The sequence below is a fragment of the Mustela nigripes genome, chromosome 7, assembly GCF_022355385.1.
Source record: "Mustela nigripes isolate SB6536 chromosome 7, MUSNIG.SB6536, whole genome shotgun sequence".
Classification (NCBI taxonomy): domain Eukaryota; kingdom Metazoa; phylum Chordata; class Mammalia; order Carnivora; family Mustelidae; genus Mustela; species Mustela nigripes.
The window spans coordinates 117,154,306-117,170,028 of NC_081563.1; the positions used below are offsets into that span (position 1 = coordinate 117,154,306).

At 49.4% G+C, this 15,723-nt stretch overlaps 1 long non-coding RNA gene across 1 annotated transcript; it reads left to right on the forward strand.

Annotated features, from left to right (window-relative positions):
- The first annotated feature begins 4,799 nt into the window (after positions 1 to 4,799).
- On the forward strand, positions 4,800 to 13,726 carry LOC132022737 (uncharacterized). The gene is made up of 3 exons (XR_009405684.1): positions 4,800 to 4,868; positions 5,679 to 5,829; positions 13,661 to 13,726. It is a non-coding gene; the product is annotated as an uncharacterized LOC132022737 (long non-coding RNA).
- Positions 13,727 to 15,723: the final 1,997 nt, after the last annotated feature.

Consider the following 15,723-nt stretch of genomic DNA (forward strand, 5'->3'; position numbering starts at 1 on the left):
CTGTTGGCCAAAGGTCTTTCAAGCGAAGCTTTGTCTTTCCTGCTCCCTCTGCCTTGATGCTTTGCCCTTAAATCTTGGCATAACTTGTTCCTTCTTGTCATTCACATGTTTCCTCCTCAGATGCCATCATCTCCCCTTCAGTATCACATTCTATGGATTTTCTTCATAGCACTTATTAGTATGTGAAATTATTAGTTTTGTCTGTTTCTACCTTGTGAGTTCCATGAGGACAGGCACAGTGTCTGTCTTGTCTACCACTTTATCACCAACACCTGGGATGATAATCCGCCCGAGTAGATGTTCAGTAACATTTGCTCAATGATAGAAATCACCTGGGGAGAGGAATGCAGGGGAAATCAACATTTGGTGAAAGCTTAGGATGTTTCAGGTACTTTTCATAAACTACTTCATTTAATCCCCTCATAACCTTTTAAGGTAGGTACTGTGTCTTCTTTGGCTAGGTAAGAAACCTTGCCAAATGAGGTCAAGTCACGGTTTGTTACTTTTGAGGTGATAGACTCCCTTGAATCTCCATTAGACACAAGCTTTTTGCAAACCATGTGGAGGAATTCACAGACCTCCCTGGGCCCACTTGGGGGTCCCAGATCAAGGGACCCAGGGTTAGGGAACCTGCCCAAGGTTTCTCTGGCCTCATGCCTTTGCTAGTTCCCCACTCCATGGCAAGGATAGATTCCACTGAGTGGACTACAGGGAGTCTGCTGAAGATTCTGGAGCAGAGGGAGATTATGATGCAGTGAGCCTCTGATGTGTCAGACCCAGGTTCAAATCCTGACTCCAAAACTGGCCATGTGACTATGGGCAAGGCTTCTCACCTCTCTGAATCCTACTGCCCTCACATTGAAGATGGAATCTCTTTTTTTCCCCCCTAACTATAACGAATCTTTATTCATCTGTGTCGGGTACTTGGTTAATGGCTTTACAGTAGTTGTCTCTCTTTTTACCACACCCCTGTGACATCAGTACTGTTATCTCCATTTTATAGCTGAGGATTTGCAGGCTTGCAGAAGTGTGTTGACTTGCCAGAGATCACGCTGCTTCCCACTGTCGGCCACTGTGCTCCCACATGGGCATCTGGGGAGGTACCGTGAGCTCAGGCCTCCCAAAGTTGCCTGTAAGTCTCTGCTCTTGGGGTTTGTGGGAACATTTGAATCTGAATTAGGTGAAAGAGGACCGCATGGAGGCTAGTCCCTTTGATTTGTATGTGTCTCCCACACCGCTGGTGCGGGCCTCTCGCCAAGCCTGTACTGGGACAGCTCTGTCGTCCCAGGGTCTGCAGTGCCCGTGGTTTCCATCTGTGCACGTGGCTGCTGTCTCTTTTTAGCAGTGACCTCACCTGCCTGGTATTGTTGTTCATGAGGCTGTCTCCCCACCTGGCTGGGGGCCATTGCCTGGCCATTGAGTGGAATTCCTCTGTCTTCTAGCCTCCTAGCACAGGCCTGGCCCAGCAGTGCTGCTCAGGAAATGCCTGTGGAATCACAGTGAGGGCTCTCCCATGTGTTGGGGATTTACTGTGTGCCAGGCCTGTCCCAGACACTTTATATGTGTTATCTCATTTACACCCCCACCGTAATCCTGGGAGGGTGAAGTTACTGTCCCTGTGTTACTGAGAAGAAATAGAGACTCAGCTGGGCTTTGCGTTAGGCCCACTTGTGATGATTGATGGCACCAGGGCTGACTCCAGGCCTGTACTCTCATCGTGCATAAGGAATTCTTGAAACTCTGGGCTGATAAAGGGAAGACACACTCCTCCGCCCCCAGTACCCTCAGAGACGTTTTACTAACAAACTTCTAGTCCAGCTCTCATTTCATCCACAAGGAGGGACGCCTGGCTGGCTCGGTTGGTACAGCACGTACCTTTTGATTTCAGGGTTGTGAGTTCAAGCCCCACATTGGGTGTAGAGATATATATATTTTTTAAGGTTTTATTCATTTATTTGAGAGAGAGAGAGAGCATGCGCAGTGGGAGAAGCAGACTCCGCCTTGAGCAGGGAGCCCTATAATGACGATGCAGGGCCTCACCCCAGGACCCTGAGATCTTGACCTGAAGCTGAAACCAGATGCTTAACCAACGGAGCCACCCAGGCACCCTGGGAATAGAGGTTACTTTAAAAACAAAAAATAATCCATGAAGAAACAAGCCCAGAAAGGAGAGATGACTTAGAGCCCCTCTTTTCCATTTACTTCTTACCCATTTACTTTTGGGCAGGATGAGATCTGATTTTACCCACCACTATAATACCCAGGTGGACCCAGGCCTGGTCCAGATTGATGCTCAGTAAATACTTTTAAATTGTATTTATTATGAAAACATCAGGAAGGGTATAAAGATTAGTATAACAAACACCCATATTCCCACCACCCAGTTTGCAAAATAAAACATTGCTAATACAGCGAAGGCCTCACGTGCCCCTGCGCAATTGCCCTTTCCCAGGGATAAAGAGTCTCCTGAATTCAGTATTTATTATTTCTACGTAATTTTTTATTGAGATATAGTTCATGGGCTATAAAATCTAACCTTTTTTAAGTGTACAGTTAAGTGGTTTTTTAATATAATCACAAGATGGCGCAACCAGTACCACTCTCTAATTCCAGAACTTTCCATCACCCCGAAAGAAACCTATAATGGGTACTCTCCCATTCCCCTCGCCAGCCCCTGGCAGTCACTAATTTTGCTTCGTGTCTCTATGGATTTGCCTATTCTGGACATTTAATATAAGTGGACTCCTATATGTGGCCTTTTGTGTCTGGCTTCTGTCACTTAAGCCTTATGTTTTCAAGGTTTATCCATGTGCCAGTATTTCATTCCTTTTATGCCTGCACAGTATTCCATTGTGTGGAGACACTGCATTTTTGTTCCTCTGTCAGTGGACATTTGGGGTTGTTTCTACTTTTTGTTATTATAAATAATGCTGCTGCGAACCTCTGCATACGAGTTTTTGTGTGGATGTATTTAATTCTCTCAGGAATAAACCTCAGCGTGGACTTCCTGGCTCACAGGGTAATTCTGCATTTAACTTTTGGAGGCGCTGCCAGACTGGTTTCTGAAGGGGCTGCACTATTTTACATTCCCACCAGCAATGTCTGAGACTTCCAATTTTTACATCCTTACCTCTTGTTCTTATCTGCCAGTTTGATTACACCATCCCAGTGGGTGTGAAACAGCATCATGTTATGGTTTCAACTTGTGTTTGCCTAATGACTGATGGGTTGAGCAGTGCTTCTCGGCTGTTTGTATGTTTTCTTTGTCTATTCCCATCTTTGTTTTTTTAATATTTTTATTTATTTATTTGACAGAGATATCACAAGTAGGCAGAGAAGCAGGCAGAGAGAGAGAAGGAAGCAGGCTCCCCGCTGAGCGGAGAGCCCAACTCAGGGCTTGATCCCAGGACCCCGGGATCGTGACCTGAGCCGAAGGCAGAGGCTTTAACCCACTGAGCCACCCAGGTGCCCCTTTCCTATGCATTCTTAAGCCTCTTACTAGGTGTGTGTTTCTAAACACTTGATGCTATTTTTCCTGTTTTTTGGACTTTTAACTAGTAACATTGTATATGCTTTTTATTTATTTATTTATTAAAATATTTTATTTATTTATTTGACAGACAGAGATCACAAGTAGACAGAGAAGCAGTCAGAGAGAGAGGAGGAAGCAGGTTCCCTGCTGAGCAGAGAGCCTGATGCGGGGCTCCATCCCAGGACTCTGGGATCATGACCTGAGCCAAAGGCTGACTGAGCCATTGTATATATTCTTGTGCAGCTTGTTTTCTCATTCAGCCTTACATTGGGAGTGTCACCATGTTGATAGGGATAACTAGTTCATTCATTTTCATTGCTCTATAGGTTCACTGCATAAAAGCCACATTTCATTACCTTCTCTCCTGTAAATGGTCTGTTGGGTTGTCTGTCTCTAGTATTTTATGATTACAGATGGTAAACTAGTATGTGCCTCCGTGTGCAGTGTGTTGAAGGTCGTGAGCATATTCAGGTTTCCTAGGTAATACAAAATATCTCTTTTACATGGTTTTATCAATTTGCACGCCTGCCAGCAGTATATTAGAGTTGCTGGATTGTTGGGTTAGAATTACATCCTCACTAAGGCTCAGTATTGTCAGGCTTTTTTGTTTTTACCAGCCTAGTGGGTGTGACATGATATTTCATCCGAGTTTCCCGGGTTAATAGCAAAGTGTATTTTTCAGTAAATAGTTACATGGTTGCATGGGCAGGTGTGTGAAAGCAGAATGGATGCAGGTCTTTGAGGAATGACCCTTGTGACTCTAGCTTGAGGCTAGAATGGTGGCAGGGCTCTGGGCCTATACTGTGCAGGCTGTTCGTGGGAAGACTCTGGAGCTAGGAAGTGTTGGGTGAAACTGACAACTCTGTATATGGGAAAAGGTGTTTGTCACCTTGACACCAGGGATGGGAACCTCTCTCTAGGAGGAGGCTGTAGTCTTGTCCTTCCAGCTCCCCAAACTTTCCCCAAGAAGGGAAGGAGCTGGAGAGAGAGAAGCCAGGAGGGAGTTGTATAAGAATGAGAATGGGGTCCCACAGTCTTGGGAATGACCCTTTTTTGAGAACCTTCTCATTGTCTTTATATTGGTGGTATGTATTTCTCCTGTTTATCCTACTGAGTTTGGGGGTGATGACAAAGATAGTAAATAGAAGAGTAATGATTGTATATTATATCCTTATTATGTGTGAGGCCTTGTGCCTTTTTTTTATGGGTATCGTCTCATTTAATTCCAGTGGAGTAGGTGCTGTTATTATTCCTACTTTACAGGTGATGACCAACAAGGCATCAAAGAGACAGAGTAGCTGAGGGCTTTCACTCCAGCTGTCTCGCTGCAGAACTTGTAAGTACTATACTGTATTGTTAGCCAGGCTCAGCTAAACCCAGGAGAGCAAATCAAGGAGAGGCTTGCCCAGGCTTGGATGGGTGAGAGACACAGTCATGGTGTGAAGGGGGAAGCCAGGGCAGAGTGAGAGACCCCTGGAGAAGATGGCTTTTGAGAGGCTAGTGCCCCCACCCAGTGGACACAGTCCCTCTGGCAGGCCCCTCTTCTGTGCCAAGTTCTATACTGACTGCTGGGGCTGCACAGTGGGATCTGCCCATCTCCAGGTCTCAAGAAGTCCCTAGACAGATGAACAAGAATTTGGAGGATGAGGGTGGCCTGACCCCTCTAGGACATGGGTGATAAGACAAGCACTTCAGACTGAGGGTGGTTCAGCTATCTTACAACAGGTGAACTTTTGTTTTTTTTTTTTTTTAAGATTTTATTTATTTATTTGACACAGAGAGAGAGCTCACTAGTGGGCAGAGAAGCAGGCAGAGATAGAGAGGGAAGCAGGCTCCCCACTGAGCAGAGAGCCCAATGTGGAGATCAATCCGAGGACCCTGAGATCATGACCTGAGCCAGAGGCAGAGGCTTAACCCACTGAGCCACCCAGGCGCCCCACAACAGGTGAAAGTTTAAACAAACTATGGTACATCCATAATACAGACTACTACTCAGTAACAAACAGGAACAAACTACTGATGTCGGCAACAACTTGGATTAGTCTCCAGGGCATTATGCTGAGTGAAAAAAGTCAATCTTAAAAAGTTATGTACTTTGATTTCATTTTTATAACTTTTTTTTTAAAGATTTTTATTTATTTGACAGAGAGAGAGCACAAGCAAGCGGAGCGGCAGGCAGAAGGGGAGAGAGAAGCAGACTCCCCACTGAGCAGGGAACCCGAAGCAGGACTCGATCCCAGGACCCTGGGATCATGACCTGAGCCGAAGGCAGGCGCCCAACTGACTGAGCCACCCAGGTGCCCCCATTTTTATAACATTTTCGAATTGGTGATTTTATTTTATTATTTATTTATTTTAAAGGCTTTATTTATTTATGTGACAGGCAGAGATCACAAGTAGGCAGAGAAGCAGGCAGAGGGAGAGGGAGAAGCAGGCTCTCCACTGAGCAGAGAGTCTGATGCGGGGCTTGATCCCAGGACTCTGGGATCATGACCTGAGCCGAAGGCAGAGGCTTTAACCCACTGAGCCACCCAGGCGCCCCATATTTGGCGATTTTAGAATTGGAGAAAGGATTGGCTCTTGCCAGGGTTAAGGAGGACAGTGTAGTTATAAAAGGATAACACCTTTTTGTTGTTGGAATTTTTCAGAATATGGAGTGGTGGGTTCATGAAACTACACAGGTGATAAAATTGTATATGACTGAATGAGCGCGCACGCACACACACACAGGTATACGTAAAACTGGGAAAACTTGAATAAGCTTGGGGGATTGTATCGGTATCAGTACAGGCGATCGGTCTATTATTTCTTATAATTGCTTGTGAGTATGTAATTTAAGTCCCAAATCATTGGCAGGACCGTAGAGATATTTATAACGACAGCATTTTCAATGCATATTAAAAATTCCAGAGGCCACATGCATGGAGGCCTCTTGCCCTTATGTTAGCCAAGACTAGCTCCACGGAGAGATGGGCAGCGTACTCTGGAGGTGTGAAGGAGTGTGCGGTGACCCTAAACACCTCAGGAGACCCAGGGTTGACCGACTGGGTTGGTTTCTGAGTTTAACTCTCTCTGCCCTTCACCTCCTGAGCTGACCCACCATGATTATAAGGGCAAGGGTAAAGCTGTGCCCACCCCTACCTCCCTCTCCCCCTTCCCTTCCCCTCCCCCTCTAATTGGTCTTTTGAGAAGGACAGATGTTCTTTCCTCATTTTCCACTCCACCAGGTGGGGCTAAGTGCCCCTCCCCTGGGATGCCCTGTGCCAGTTGTTAGTAACGGTCTGTGCCTCCTCCATGCCTTTCTCCTCTACTAGACAGACTTCTGACTCTTATTTTAGTTTGTTTGTTTATTTGACCAAGATCACAAGTAGGCAGAGAGAGAGAGAGGCAGAGAGAGAGGGGGAAGCAGGCTTTCCGCCAAGCAGAGAGCCACATGTTGGCCAGATCTCGGACCCTAAGATCATGACCCGAGCTGAAAGCTGAGGCTTAACCCACTGAGCCACCCAGGCGCCCAACTCCTGCCTCTGAGAGGCAAGACCAGAACCAGTCCCAGTCTTGGGTGGGGTGGGGTTGGGGGGTGGGGCGGGGGAGCATCAGAGAATGTATGTTGTACTCAACTAAATGGGAAGCTGACCCCGGCTGAAATAAGCTTGTTCTGATCCTGAGATCCTAGGGGCGGCCTGGGCTGTGTGTGGCACAAGAATCTAGGGGTGGCATGGCTATGGTCTTATGAGATCCTGGGACTTTGTTTCCACATGGTGGTCCCTCTAGGATATCTCACCGAGAATGCTGGCTGCCCTCGGCCCTGCTTCAGATTCCATTCCCAGAGGGGCAGACCCAAGGCTTACCACCCCAGCATACCCATAGCCACAGAGTTCCCAGTTCACATGGTTCTGTCCTCTAAGCATGGGGTAAGCACTTCGGTTTGTTGATTTCTCTCAGCAACATTATAAGGCAGGTGGCCTTCCTCTATCCATTTTGCAGAGAAGGAACCCAAGCTCAGAGAGGTTAAGTAACTTGCTCAGGGTCAATTAGCTCGTGAATGGCAGAGCAAGGACTTGAGGCAGGCCTGGTGTGTGCCAGTCTAGCCCCTACAGGTGCAGAGCTGAGAAAGCATTCCTGCTCTGATGGAGCTAATGATAAAGTCACCAGACATCTAGATGTGCTCAGCTATGCCAGTCACAGGCTAAGCTCGTCATGTACATTCTGTTGTCGGCTCTGCATAACAACCACATAAAATAAAGTTATGCCCATTTTATGATGGAAATTGAAGCTCCAAGAGGAAAGGCAGGTAGACACATAGCAAGTAGAAGCAGACCTGGACAGTTGGATTCCAGAGCCGGTGCTATCAGACCCTCTTGTGCCATCTCTTCCCCAGACCTATTTTTGGCTTTTTCCCTCCTCCCTACCCTGGCTCTCCCAGGCCCCCCTCCCCCACCCCACCCCCACCCCACTACCATTTCTGCCCTCCCCTCACCCGCACTCTCCTGTCTAGCCTGTGTCCATAGACCCCACCCCTTTCATTCATAGTCTAAGCATAGTTTGGACCCTGGGTTTGGGCCCCAGTATCTTTCTGCACGGTGACCCCGAGGGGGATACCCTGCACTCTGGCCCTTCCTGTTCTGCCCAACTGCCTGGCAACAGAAGTCTTGGAGGAGCCCACTGCCCAATCCTTTTCCTCACCTGGGGTGGCCAGGAGATGAGCGGCCCGTGTGGTGCAGAGGGTAGGGCGGCAGGAGGCCCGCACCTGGCAGGGAGGCCCACACACCCCACAGGGGATGGGGGCGGCACTGGGCGGTTCTGGAAACTGATATGAGCAGCAACAACTGCTGGCATTATCTGGCCTCTAAGAATAGCCTGGGTTGAAGAGTTGGGGGCTGGGGCCTTCTTCTACCACCCCTTCCACCTCTGCTGCTGCTTGGCCTAGGAGCTGGGAAGCCTCCCTCTGTCTACTTTTTGTTCTGGAATGGTTTGCATGGATGCATCTTGCCTGCTATTGAGCTGGGGAATTGAGGGTGTCCAGAGACTCAGACCCAGGACTGAGGGCAACAAGCCCGCTCCCTGAGGACCGGCCCTTACCCAGACCCTCCCCACTGTAGAGAATAGGAGCTTTGCTTTTTCAAGGATCCTGTTGGAAGTGACCCTTAATCATGTAGCAAATCCTTAAGAAATAGGCAATATATATTCATTCAGAACTCAAAGGTATAAAAGGGTAAACAAGGAAAAAAAATCAGTCTCTCCTTTCCTGAGCCCTCAGCCGCTTCTTCCCTTCTCCAGAGGCAACCGCACTTGCCCGCAAAGGTGGTCCCCTCCATAGGGAGGCCCGAAAATACATGATTCTCCTCTTCCCCCTTTTTGACGTGAGCGAAAGCACATCCCATCCATTCTTCTCCTCACTTTTTTCACTTAATGGTATGTCTTGGAAATAACTAATTCACTGAGTCTTTGCTCTGTGGCATGCACTGTTCTAAGCACTTCAGATGTTCAGGCTCAAAGAATCCCGTGTGGTAGGTGCTTTTTTAAAAAACAAATTCCCATTGTTACAAGGTTGAATAATTTCCCAAGACTTCCTAGCTGGTAACTGGGCGAGCCAGGATTCAACCCCAGGCAGCCTGACTTTAAGTAAAGTGTTCTTCTCACTACCCAATACTGCCTCTCACCCTTGAATCCTGTCACTACATAGCACGCCCTCACTCTTCCTAAAGGCCAAGGTAAGAAATGGACATTGCACACTTGCTGTGGCCCATTTCGGGCTGGGAGACAGCAGTGAATAGAAAAGACGAGGTCTCTGCCCTTCTGGAACGGGCAGCCGTGCTCACAAGCGTCCGTCCCCCAGAGCAGGAAGAGGGAAACACACCTGTCACGCACACCCACATCCCCACGTACAGGTCCGCTGTTTGCACACACTCTGCTCCCTTACCCACAGGTCCTTTACTCACACAGCCTCTGAGCGGCAGGTGGAACGTGGAGGTCCAGACAGAGGTAGCTACTCACAAGAGATCACAACATGGCCCTCGTGAGTCTCACTCATCCCCTGCCCCCTGGGATCCATTTCAGCAAGGCTGGTGGGGGGAGTGCCTGTAATCCAGGCCCCAGCGCTTGTTTGAAGTTGGGAACAATTGAAGGGCAAGGGAGCTATAGATAGCCACACAGCTGCTGTCACCTGTTGCAGCCTGGGCACTGGGCCCCAGCATTGTCTACATGGGGGCACTCTACCAGCAAGGGCCCAGAGTGGGTGGGAGGTTGGCCCAGTCCGGCTCAGTTCTAGAAGAGGCTGAGTCAGAGGCTGAGACAAAGAAATAAGAGTCTCAGAAGACAGAGAAGGACAGGGTGATACAGAAGGACCAAGACCCTTGAGAGCTACAAGAGACTCCCACCAAATGCTGACAACACGGAGACTGATGGGGAGTATGGACAGAGATGGAGAACTCTCTAGACAGTGAGGGCCTAAGGCAATGATTGAACTCAGGGATGTGGCAGATCAGAGCCCCGGACCACTTCAGTCCAGCACAGGGCTTTCTCTCCATCCCTTTATCTCTAGGGGGCTACACATGTACAGTTGTCTCTGCGACAGCTGTACCCCAGATTCTTTGAGGGCAGTCTGAGGTTCTCTTGGGAGTGATCTGGGAGTGAAAAGGGAGAGTTTGGGCTGTGGGGTGTAGTCCTAGCTCTCATTCACTATGTGATCTTGGACAAGGATCTGTCTCTTCCTCTGTGCCTCAGTTTCCCTAGCTGTTCAATGCGAGAGTTGGTTTGTGGGATCACTAAAGTGTGCTTTCATCCTCTGATGTCTGTTAGGACATTTCCCCTCACGTGTCTCACCTCCCTCCCTCTTGGTGCTGCCGAAGCCACAGTCCCCTCCTTTGTTTGCCCTTTGTGAGGATGGGGGACAGCTGGTCCCCCCCTCCACCTCCCCCTCCAGTAACCTTTTAGCCCTAAATCCACTCTGAGGCATCCCTCCTCCGGATAAACAGCCCTGATGCCTTTTGGCAGCCCTCATCCTATTTTCTGCTCAAGCATCAGAGCTGGGGCCCACTTGGGCCCTCTGCAGCTGCCCAGGGCCCCAGGAAGGGGACAAGCCTTGGGCAAGCAGGGGCACCCCAGGCCCCTCTTGAGGGCCTCACCCCTTCGCGTTTGGACCATTATGGCAGCCGCCTCCTAAGTCAGTCTTCCTGCCACCGGTGTCGCCCCTTCAGTCCGTCCTCCGCAGCAGCTGCCACAGGGATCTTGTGGACACATAAATCTGACCACGCTGTCAGATGTCCTTGCTCAGAGCTCTTTGATGAGAAACACGAAATACAAATGCCTTTGATGGCTTCCCAGCTCCTTCAGGAGAAAGCGCCAAACCCTGATCTGGCTTCTGAAGCCCTTCACAGTCTAGTCCCAACTGTTCTGTCCGGAGGCCCCTCCCTGTGGGGCTGCCCCAGCCTTGGAGTCTGGGTTCCTGTTCTGCATCCCCTCTCCCTTCCCTTCGGTGACCTCCTCTCACCGGGACGGCCAGGGCCTCTCACCGGGACAGCCGGGCCTCCTTACTGTTTCCAGTCCATTCTCCAGACGGCGGCAGGGGCGGTCAGCACTCAGTCTCCAACCACTTCTTCTCCTGTCCGGACAGCTTTCCGTTGTACTTGCTGGAAGGTTCAGAGTCCCTTCCAAGTCCTAGAGGACTCTCGGCAACCCAGCCCCTGACTGCCTGGGTCACCTCACCTTATAAAACCCTCCCCCATCCCTGCTCCAGGGACCCTAGTGTGGTGTCAGGGCCTCAAATGCACCAAGTCATTTTCCACCTCTTTTGTAGTTTCCACGGCTTTTGTAGTAACTGGTCCTTCTGCTCAGAATATTCCTCCTCTGGCTCTTTCCAGTCCTCAGGTCTCACCTTGAATGTCCCCTCTTCAGAGACCCTCCCTGACCACCCTGAATCGTGTACCCCCCAACTCTCCACCGAGTTACTGTGGGCTCTTCATAGCATGTGTCAGGATCCTTAATTCCCTTGGAAAACATGACTTGCTTGTTTATCGACGGCTGCTCTGTGAGGGAATGGGGCCTTGTTGTCATGGCCCTCTCCTTGCCTGACTGGGTGTCGGACTTGCCCTTGTCCTTCAGACTCCTCCATTCTGACACCTCCTCTGGGTGTGTTTTCTTTTTTTATTTTTTTAAATATTTTTTATTTATTTATTTGACAGAGAGAGATCACAAGTAGACGGAGAGGCAGGCAGAGAGAGAGGAGGAAGCAGGCTCCCTGCTGAGCAGAGAGCCCGTTGTGGGGCTCGATCCCAGGACCCTGAGATCATGACCTGAGCCGAAGGCAGCGGCTTAACCCACTGAGCCACCCAGGCGCCCCTGGGTGTGTTTTCTTTCCTGGACAATGAGGATTGTGTTCCCGTCCTAGACACAGAAAAGAAGCTGCCAGACGCATGTAGAATTGGCTGAAGTAGCATTTTAACCCAGTCTTTTGATAATCTTTATCAAAGAAGGACTTCTAGGCACTGAGGTATGTTGGTGACAGATGCATTTCTGACGGGGATGGGTCCCAAATCACATCCTCTTGGTCTCCGTATCTGCCCTTGCTTTTCCTAACACTCCGCACCCCCAGTGGCTAGAAGAGCAGAAGCCAGAGAGGCCCGAGGTCCGATGTCCCTTTTGGGCTTTGCCGCATCAGCTCATTGCTCATGGAAATCTCCCCCAAACAGCCCTGGCTCAGTGGCTACCTCCAGTTCTGGCTGCTACTGAGCTGTAAGCTCCAGGACTCATGGCAAGTGTTGATTGATACCTTCGATAGAAACTGGGGACACCTGGTCCCCCGATGTCCAGCTTGGCCCCAGCTCCCCTATATCCCAAGACTGTGTATCCCTATCTTTGGCCACTTTGCTCTCTACCCTGGATCTTGTCCTTCCTTTCCAACTCTGTTCCTAGCCAGGCCCAAGGTTCCCTGGCTCTGCTGTAGGATTGTAGGTAGGGGACTTCCAGCATTGTCACCTTGAAAGGCAGCAATAGGCCCTCAACCTAGGGAAATCGGAGCCGCCTAGGTCTGGGGGCCTAGGAGCACTGAGGCTGGAGTCCCTCCTTGACAGTCCTTCCTAGCACTATCAGCACCTTAATAAAGTCCCTTGAGAAGTGTGGTTCTCAGAGTGATTTCTGGAGAGAGTCCCTACAGCTGAGGTGGCTGGACATACTGAACGCCAGGCCGTGGGTGCCCCAGCGGCCCCCATGTGGTTCTCACCATGACTGCTTTCTCCTTTGCTGGCACCCGCAGCGGGGGGCCGGTGGGGCGGGTAGAGCACTCACCTTGGGGGTGGGGTCCCAGAGTCTGGCCCGGGCTCCCTCCGTCCCCATCAGGGCCTCCATGTCCTCAGCTCAGCTGAGGGTCTAGATGGGATGATTTCCCTCTCAGGCTTGATGCTCTGATTTCTCATGCCCTGCTGTCTTTAATTGGAGAGAGGGGAAAGCAGAGGTGAGGGGGATATAAAAGATACAGGAAAGTACAGAGAACAATTAACAAAGCATTGTACACATTTTGTCGTATTTGCCTCAAGTTTTCTGCCCCTGGATTCTAGCACTCCAGTGCTCTAGTGACCCCAGTTTTAACACTCCAGGATTGTAAACCAAGGTGCATACATGTCTTGGCTTGGTACTCCTAATCTTGGGAAGTACAGGCAGGAAGAAGGACTTTGGACTGTCTACAGTAGCTATTCTGTGGGTGAGTTAGTTGGGATGAGAAGGTGATTATGAAGAGATGAAGCTTCCGGTGGTTCTAGAATCCTAGGGTCCTAAAGTCGGAGCAGCTGAGGTTACCCAGTCTAAAACTGCAAGCCCTGTGCCCCCTGTGCATGGTTCCTCACTGCTGTCGGCAGGCTCATTTTCTTCTCGACAGCCTCCTCCATTGCTGACTGGCTCTAAGGATGCGAGAGCCCCTTTCTGTGTGTGTATCCCAACCGCTCCCTTATAACCACCCCGTGGGCCTGCTTTGAGTTCACCACAAACCACACAGGCTCCCTCTGCTCCCAGACAGCTCTTCACGTACAGAAGTTCAGTTGCATATTTATGTCCTTGCAGATCGTGGCAGTTGGTGCCTCTCTCGGGTGCATTCTGGATCTCCCCAGTGCTTAGTCATTTTTGTCTGCGTCATCTCAGCAGGATGGCGGGCCCGAGCAGTAGAAGCAAACCTACAGGGCAATGCCAGACCCATTTCTTCTGGATGGTTTCTCAGCCCCAGGTGTGTACACCAAGCAGGTAATTCTAGAATTCAGACCCACATCGTATTTGGTATAAGCTAGGCTCATTAGAGGTTCTGATTCTCCAGGCTAATTCGATTGCTGGGGCCCGAGAAAAGAAACCTTCTGTCTGCGCATCTCCGAACAGCACGTAGGGTTTCCCCACCTCCTGAGCTTCCTATAAATTGCTCAAGCATAGCCCCTTTGTCTCTGACCCCATGAGAGTAAAACCCTATAATCTTAAACTGTCCATCAAGTTCAGTTCTTACACTCATTCAGCAAAGATTTACTGACTTTCTTCTATGGGCAGATGCTCCGTAAGGTGCTGGGGGACATAGACCAAGCTCTTGCCCTTTGGTTGGCACAAAGACTGGGAAACAGTCTAAACATCACCCAAAGGAGACCTGTATCATTTCATATCATGGAATCTCTGTAGGATATGTTCCAGAAAGGGTCTGGGCGTTTGTAATTTTAACAGATACTGCCAAATCTGGCCATGCATTTTAAACATACTTTGCCTATAACACACAAGCAATAAAATACGTACATCTTCCATGCACAGCTCTTTTAGTTTCACAGGGTGAACATACCTGTGTACCACCCCCCCACTTCTGTTATCAGTCTTTAGTGTTTCCTGCATTCCAGAGGCTTCTCTCGTGCCTTATTCCTTCATTACTGTCCCCCAAAGGACCCCTCTTCCACTTTTGTCATCCTGCATTAGTTTCACCAGCTTTGAACTACATACGGTGGAAAATGTATCCTTGAAATTATTTCTATATATTTTATTTATTTTTTTAAGATTTTATTTATTTATTTGACAGACAGAGATCACAAATAGGCAGAGAGGCAGGCAGAGAGAGAGAGGAGGAAGCAGGCTCCCCGCTAAGCAGAGAGCCCAATGCAGGGCTCAATCCCAGGACCCTGGGATCATGACCTGAGCCCAAGGCAGAGGCTTTAACCCACTGAGCCATCCAGGTGCCCCATTTTCTATATATTTTATAGAGTATAGATATGTCCATGTATTTGGAATCGGTGGCCAGTTGGTATGGAGTATTTCTCTGTGGGAGCTCAGCCTGACATCTGGTTGGACTCCTGGCTCTGCACCTGTGTGCTTCTACATGTCCACTGTCTCAGGTTCCAGGATCCTTTGATTCTCTGACTCTGAAATTCTGTGGTGTCACCAGGTCCTGAATGGGGTGATGGACAGGAGAGCCTGGAAGTGGCCTGGTGTATCCTGAAGCCCATCTAAAACAGACTGAACGCCAGTGTGCTCAACCCTTGTTGAGAGTGGGGTGCAGGAGGGGGCCGAGAGTGAGAACTTGGTGTCCTGGGAATCGTGAATATCTCCTAAGTGTTCTGATTTCCTCATTTTGCTTTCTCTTCAGCCAAATTACTCTTTCATGCCTGTGGTCCCTGGTCTAGTTTTCTTCATGTATGATTTCCCTAGGGGACCCCAGGGAGATGGGGTAGAGGTGAGGAAGAAAGACACCACATCCCATATTGGAGAGGGATGTCTCACTCTCTCTGCTTCTCTTTTTGTTCAGGTCTCTGCTGTGGCATATCTGTGAGACTTGCCTGTGATTTCTTTTCTCTGGGCCTCAGTTTCTCTGGATGTATCAAGAGGGTTGTGCCAAATGGCCCCAAAAGGCATTCTGTGGTTTCCTCTCTGAGTCTCCTTGCTCTCTGTTTCTGGGGGTATGAGTCTTTTTCTGGGTGGATCAGACTCCCTGTGACTCAGTTTCTCTCTTGGAGCTCCTCGGTTCTCTCAGAGGTCTCCTGGCTTTGTCCCTGCCCCTTTGGTCTCTGAATCCCAGCCTCCCTATCACTTAGTAATACTGAGTGTCTCTCTCTGCCTTTGTGATCCCATGACAATGGGAGGTAAAAATAGCCCAGGGGCTGTGCTGGTAGAGATAAAAGGGAATTTGCCTTTTGTGTCCTGTGGCCAGGCTGGGGGGGCTGTAACACGTGGAGATTGCTGACATA